This window comes from Sander lucioperca, chromosome 20 (genome assembly GCF_008315115.2).
Source record: "Sander lucioperca isolate FBNREF2018 chromosome 20, SLUC_FBN_1.2, whole genome shotgun sequence".
NCBI lineage: Eukaryota > Metazoa > Chordata > Actinopteri > Perciformes > Percidae > Sander > Sander lucioperca.
Genome location: NC_050192.1, coordinates 19,402,712 through 19,410,175, shown reverse-complemented (window position 1 = coordinate 19,410,175; position 7,464 = coordinate 19,402,712).

Here is a 7,464-nt window from a genome sequence, read left to right as displayed (position 1 = left end):
TCCACAAGTTATGAATCTAATCGGTGTGAGAGATGAGTTTCTATCACGGTTGTTAGCAGGGTCACACGGAATCAGCGGAGGCAGAATTTTACGCAGATTTTTAACCAAATTAAAACTCAGAATGTTAACACATTAACATTAACACATCATTTTCTCCAAGGAGAAAAACAGTCCACTAAATTCCGCAGAATTTCATTCTGGATCCCTGCTGTAAACTGTAAAGCCCAGTTCAGACCAAAGATTGAAGACAAAACCGTTTCAGCGGTCTGAAGCAGCCTGTCTCGACTCAAACCAGCTGATGGCGTCGCTGCTATTCAGCTGGTGGAGTCTCCAGAGGCTGGTTTTAGAACATAAGAGACGTCTCCTGTTCCTACAGCCAATAGAGAAGTCAGCTGGTGGAGTCTCCAGAGGCTGGTTTTAGAACGTAAGAGACATCTCCTGTTTCAACAGCCAATAGTGAAGTCAGCTGGAGTCTCCAGAGGCTGGTTTTAGAACGTAAGAGACGTCTCCTGTTTCTACAGCCAATAGTGAAGTCAGCTGGAGTCTCCAGAGGCTGGTCTTATAACTTAAGAGACATCTCCTGTTTCAACAGCCAATAGAGAAGTCAGCTGGTGGAGTCTCCAGAGGCTGGTTTTAGAACGTAAGAGATGTCTCCTGTTTCTACAGCCAATAGTGAAGTCAGCTGGAGTCTCCAGAGGCTGGTTTTACAACGTAAGAGACGTCTCCTGTTTCAACAGCCAATAGCGAAGTCAGCTGGTCATATCAGCTACAAACTATAGAAATAAAATGATCCATAATCCATTTTATTTCTATGTTACAAACTGTAAACTGGTCAAAATGGCAGAGTTTGAGACAGAAGTGCCTTCCAGGCAGCTAACCCTCACCTTAATCCTAAACATAACCATTGCCGTGCTGCCTGGAAGGCGCAGTTGGGGGCAAAAAACACCAAACACCTGACTGAAGAGAGGGAGCGCCGAGGACAAAGCCGTGAATCTGAGAAATAAAACTGTTTTGCCGATTATCATTAGAAATGCAACTGTAGCAAGCATCTCACTATTACTAACGTTATCCACATTCATATTTTAAGACGCTACAAATGATAAATCCAGCTTCAAAAAGCCTGAAAGTCGGAAGTTAGAACGGATGTACAAAGAGTTGTTGCTGTGGATACACAGTCTCGTCTCATTGGTGTAAACTGGCAGGTTTTCAGAAAGTTGCTAGTAGTTCAAAAGTTTCAACTCATCTCGTCGCGAATCTTTGGTCTGAACTGGGCTTAACAAAAATCTGCAGATTGCGTTTGGGTCTGGTTATTATTAGTAGTAGGAGTACTCATCTCTAAACCATAAAGTCTAGTAGCCATTCTCAGGGATTTGTGGGATTGGTCCCTTCCTGTTGATTGATTCTTGGGCCACTCAAACAGACACATCTGTAAAATCTCTCAGGGTTTTTAAGTAGTTTCCTCGCGTCACCACAGTGGACTTGCTCTTGATCCCCAGACCGGATGGCGCTGGGACGGGCTGTGTCGGTATCCAGAGTCACCTCCACTGCAAACCGATGGGTGCTCTTCAGCTCGGCCTTCCATCTTTCATGTTCTTCTTTGAGAACAGCGAAATCAATTGTACTGAGGTCTAAAACAAGGCAGACACACAATTGTTATTATAGATTTAGATGTTCCAACTTCAAAAAGTAAAAGAAACCTCAGGTTTTATGTTAGGTTTATACATTTATAACTTCAGAAGAGTTTATAATTGTTTAATTTCAAACTTAAAGGGACATTTTCAGAAAATGCGCTTTAAAAGCGTTTTACGAATCGGCCCACCTCGTATGTGTCTGTTAAATGTGACGCTACAACCAGCAGCTGCTTAGCATGAAGACGTATGAACTAGGGCTGTCAAAATAACGCGTTAATTTCGATTAATTAATCTGAGAAATAATAACGCAGATTAATCCATTCCAGCCGTTCTAGCCACCATTGGACTGTAAAATGAAGGAGGGAGACGAGAATGTGCTGCCTGGATCATTAACTGGAACATTTTCTTGTAAAAATCTTCTTCCTGCCAACCCTGGCTACCGAAATCTGGAGCCTCTGATATGTCTGCTCTTCTCTCTGGTGCTCTGAAGATGATACAGGCAACACAAACACCGCTGCATGTGATGCTAGTTAACACTATACTCGACAGCAGCTAACGTTAGCCTACCGCTAGCTAGTTAACACTATACTCGACAGCAGCTAACGTTAGCTACCGCTAGCTAGTAGCTGGATTAAAAATGGTTAAAATGCTGACAGCTAACGCTAAACGGTGTAAAGTTTGACTGTGTTTTAGCCGTCTGATAAACAACACAGACGGTGCGTTCAATGAAACTGGTAAACTACAGCGTCGTGGTGCATTTGAAGTTATTGTAAATGTCATTTTCCCATGTGGTGGTTGTTTTTGTCGTTCAACAGCAATTTGCTAGTGAAATACGTTATTGTTATTGTTATACATTATTATTAAATCATTTAATGTTGACCATATGGCCTTAGCAATAAACAAGCCGTTCTTTAATGTCACCAACTGTTGTTTAGTACCCTTCTTTTTCTTTTCTTTTTTTACTTTCTTAAAAAGTATCGGTTCAGGCACCGTTAATTATGTATGCGATTAATTTCGATTAATTACAGAGTATGTAATTAATTTTTTTTATTCGATTGACAGCCCTAGTATAAACGCATAAACAGTGTACCCCATAAACTGTATATAAAGATGGACGATCCACTTCCGGTTGTACAAAAGTGAAGCCAAAATATCCCAGATACGGGCTCTGCCATCTTGTAAATTTGGGGCCGGAGTCTGCGCAGTGATCAGACGGTGGAGCCGCAGTATCGAAGTCCCGCCCATACACCCTGCCAGACCAATCACGAGTCAATAATGACGCTTTGTCCCGTTTTCATAGCATCAAATATAGGGTTGGGTACTGTTCACTTTTTTTTTTTTTTTTCGATACCGGTACCTGGAATTCGGTTCCGGTACCCAACGGTACCTTTTTCTGTACTTTCCCTCTGTAATAACGAAAAATGTATTTCAGTTGTAAAAATAATTCCAAACCTATTTATCCTGTTTAGTAGAACATTTTATTTATTTAGAACATTTTACACGCCACACAAAATAACACACCTCTCTCTTCCCTTCCCAAACTTGTCCCTACAGACTATTTTATATAATTATTAATTTCTTACACTGCACTGTTTATTTTCTTGTATTTGTATCTTATTCTATTTTAGCCCGTTTTTATTTTCTATCTCTTTTTAAACTGCTCTTTAATGTTTTATTTAAAGTGTTTAGAATTGCCTTGTTGCTAAAATGTGCTATAGAAATAAAGTTGCCTTGCCCTACAACGACAGACAGACAGTCAGTCAGACAGTAGGGCAAAGTGAATACAGCTGTCACATGTCACAGAGGAAGTCTGACGTTAGGCCATACCGCTTTTGCTTTCGCTTCGCCATTATATACACCGTTTGCATGAAGTTTTGAAAAGTGTAACCACATTGCCGTGACTTCACTGTGACTTTAACAAAGTCTACGTTGTTTCGCTCCGTCTGCACCACAGCTCTGTGTCGGAGCTTTGCTTTTTGTCAACATGCAGAGAGGACAGACGAGCTCGGGCTTATGCGCTCTTGGGTACCAAAAAAAATTTGGCACCGTTTGATTTAAAGTGAATCGTCAGTATCTTAAAAAAGTACCGAGTTCGGTACCCAACCCTAATCAAATAACTAATAAAAACCAAACTGATCATAAAAAAACACTTGAACAAACATCAGCATGATCAGAACTACCTAAAATGACAGAAACCAGCTTTGCACTTTGATTTTTTTGATCACTGATTAACAAATCATATCTTGTTTGTTTAATATGTTCAAAATCTGAAGTGCTGAAACGACAACTTGTGGTTTTCCAGGGGGCTAATAATCAGGACTATTTTTTGGCTGAGTTAGAACAAACTCTTTTCATATTAACCCAATTTGTCTGTTGGTTACATCTTTGCATTTGGACGAACCTCTCCTGAAACCTCCATCTTATTGTGGTGGTGCTGATGGTCTTCATGTTTTCAAATCTTTACCTTCCCCCAACTTACCTTTTGGATCCTGGGATGAGTTTTGCAAACCCTGTACCAGATCATTCCTGCTGATCTTCTCTAAGACCGTCATGGTTTCCTTCATAGCTCCGGTGCCACCATACTTCTGTGCCATCAGATCCACTGTGTCCTGCCTGTCCGCCTTCTCCAGCTGAGCCGCCGAGATGTCATCCTGCTTTAGGAACCACTTGAATTTCTTGAACTCATCGTCTTTTAATTGCTGCAGTGCTTTCCAGAGCTTCACTGAAGGTTTCGCCATTTTTTCCTCCCTGGTGAAAAAAAGACATGATGTGCATAAAAGTCAAAGAAGTTTACTTTAGGTAAACAATTCAGTACACAGAAAATCAGTTTGGGATTGTGGTTCACAGGTTCTTAGTGAGCTAATGTTTATATGATAAAGTAGGCCAAAGTTCAGCCATAGCTACGTTGTTAGCTTCTAGCAAAAAGTTAGACACTGTTAGGCACTGTTACCTACTTTTAGGCACTGCTAGGCACTGCTAGGCACTGCTAGGCACTGTTACGTACTGCTAGGCACTGTTAGGCACTGTTAGGCACTGTTAGGCACTGTTAGGCACTGTTAGGCACTGCTAGGCACTGCTAGGCACTGCTAGGCACTGTTAGGCACTGTTAGGCACTGCTAGGCACTGCTAGGCACTGCTAGGCACTGCTAGGCACTGTTAGGCACTGTTAGGCACTGCTAGGCACTGCTAGGCACTGCTAGGCACTGCTAGGCAAGGACACTAGTGGTGTGTCTCAGCATAGCCATCTAGCGGTAGGGGATTTAAACACAACATAAACGTGAACCACTATCTTACATGAATATTTTTGCACGTAAAAAAAAAACCTAATTATATAAAAAATATAATAAAAAATTTTAAATAAAAAAAAATGATTGCCTTTTTGAAAATCGATACAGTATTATAAAATAAAATATTGCGATACTCAAGTGTGTCTATTTTTTTTCTTACACCCCTAATAATAATAATAATAATGCTGATTCCACAACAGACAAGACTAGAAAAAGTACGCTCATCAAATTTACAGTAACCTCACAAAAATGTAAGAGCCACAGAGGACCAAGTATTCACTTTGAAGTCCACCAGTTTCTAGGGATTTTTTCTGTTCTGTTTAAACAAGAAACAGAAAAATGGGTTTTCTAATCTGTTTTAATTCAACTCACCAAGCAGAATTCAAGACGAGTTCTCCAAACGTAGAAAAATTATCAATACAGTTGTGCTATTTAATCCAACTCTTGGTATATTATACTAAGAGTTGCCTTTGAGTATCCAGATTAAGTTTGCAATCTTTAGTCAAGGAGAGGTGGATGTTGTTCCTTGACTTCCTCTTGTTCCAGTAAACTCTGGTCTTGAAAACCATACTTGCGTTCGTCACAAGCCACAACTGTTTTCTTTTATTGTTAATCTTTCCCGTCATGAAGCTCGGGTTACTCGTTGAGTTGGACTCTACGTGAGAACACTCCCAAAGCATCAGACCAGCTCATAAAAAGATATCTTTGTTGGGAGATGTAGCAAAATATACCTTCTTTCTAAACTTAGTAGTAATTGTTCAGAGGCAAAACCTCTGAGTCACTCTAATGAAAGCAGCTTTCCCAACATGCTTCGGCCATCAAACAGCTGATCACATATTTTTTTCAGGGTGAATTTTTATATCTATTTTAATCCATATCAAACACATGAACTGACGAGATGTCATGCAGAGTTACAGGACAAGTCGTCACATTTACATTTTGTTTTCAGCTCATTCTAGTTACAGTTTGTACTTTGTCAGTTTTGGCTGAAACTGAGGCGTCTCAAGAATCAATTTCCTTCCTTTAGCTGTGTTTATAGAGTGAGAAAGCGTGCAGATGACAGCGGGGATAAGGATCGTTCTGCAAGAATTGTCAGGGATGTTTTAAAACATTTCTTTCTGCCGTTAAAACTTCACTTCAACTTAAAGTAACATGAATGTCAGCCAACCGCAGGTCAAGTGTCAGCTGCAGTGCAGTGTGAAAACTGCCCAACAGAGATCGGTCTGACTTCCCTCTTGCAGGGTTAAACATGAGGCTTCTCGTGATTTAGTTTAGAAGGGGTTTACCACATATGACAATGCATTGCCTTCCTGTTTCTGACACCTTGTCAGCAGTGTGAGGTGCCTGTATTTCCTGTGAAGAAAAGGCAAACTTTATGTGCATTAAATAGGGCTGTACAGTTAATCAAATTTTAATCCCGATCACGATTTTGGCTTCCCAGGTTCAAATTCACGTGATCGGGCGATATTTAAAATGCTTCATTCAGTTCATAGAACTCTCCCTAAACCACTCTCTGATCACGTGCCTCCATGAGCCAATCAGAGTTGTTCCCTGCACCACGAAGTTTAGTTTAGATGTAGACAGCCACAGAGGACAGAGTAACGTGAGGAAAATTCCACAACAGATAGCAGTCGGTCATAAGTCGTCACGAGGTTTACCAGTTTACCAGTAAACGCAACATTTAGTCCCGTCTGTGTTTTCAGACAACAGCAGTGACCAGTGCTAGTTTGAGTCTGTTAGCTCATAGCTTTAGCGGCAGACTGTTGTACGTCCTGCTGTTGGAATCCTTTACAGTGAAATACAGTCACACTACACCGTTTAACTGTCAGCATTTTAGCCGTGTTTAATCCAGTTACTACTGTAGTTAATGGTAGGCTAACGTTACCTGCTGTGTAATGTGTTATTAGTGTTTACTAGCTAACGGTAGGCTAACGTTACCTGCTGTGTAATGTGTTATTAGTGTTTACTAGCTAACGGTAGGCTAACGTTACCTGCTGTGTAATGTGTTATTAGTGTTTACTAGCTAACGGTAGGCTAACGTTAGCTGCTGTGTAACGTGTTATTAGTGTTTACTAGCTAACGGTAGGCTAACGTTAGCTGCTGTGTAACGTGTTATTAGTGTTTACTAGCTAACGGTAGGCTAACGTTAGCTGCTGTGTAACGTGTTATTAGTGTTTACTAGCGGGACATGCAGCCATGTTTCTGTTGCCTCTAACGTCTGTTTTGGAGCATCAGAGCGCAACGCAGACATTTAAGTGGGACCGCAATCCGTGTTGCTATTTTGCCAGCATTAAATATGGACATAACGGCCTTGTCCCAGAGTTTAGACGTCCAGCTATATGAAAAACTAAACAATGCAAAGTTTTTAATGATGATGACCTGGCCAAAGTAACAACAGAACATCTATAAAGTTTGGTTTTCACAATGATTCATTGTAGGATTATGATATTATTGCAATATGTAAATCTACATTGACTCTTAATTTAACATATGGTTGGAAGAAGTAAAAATTGATCCAAAACTTTTTACTTATTAAAAATTATGAC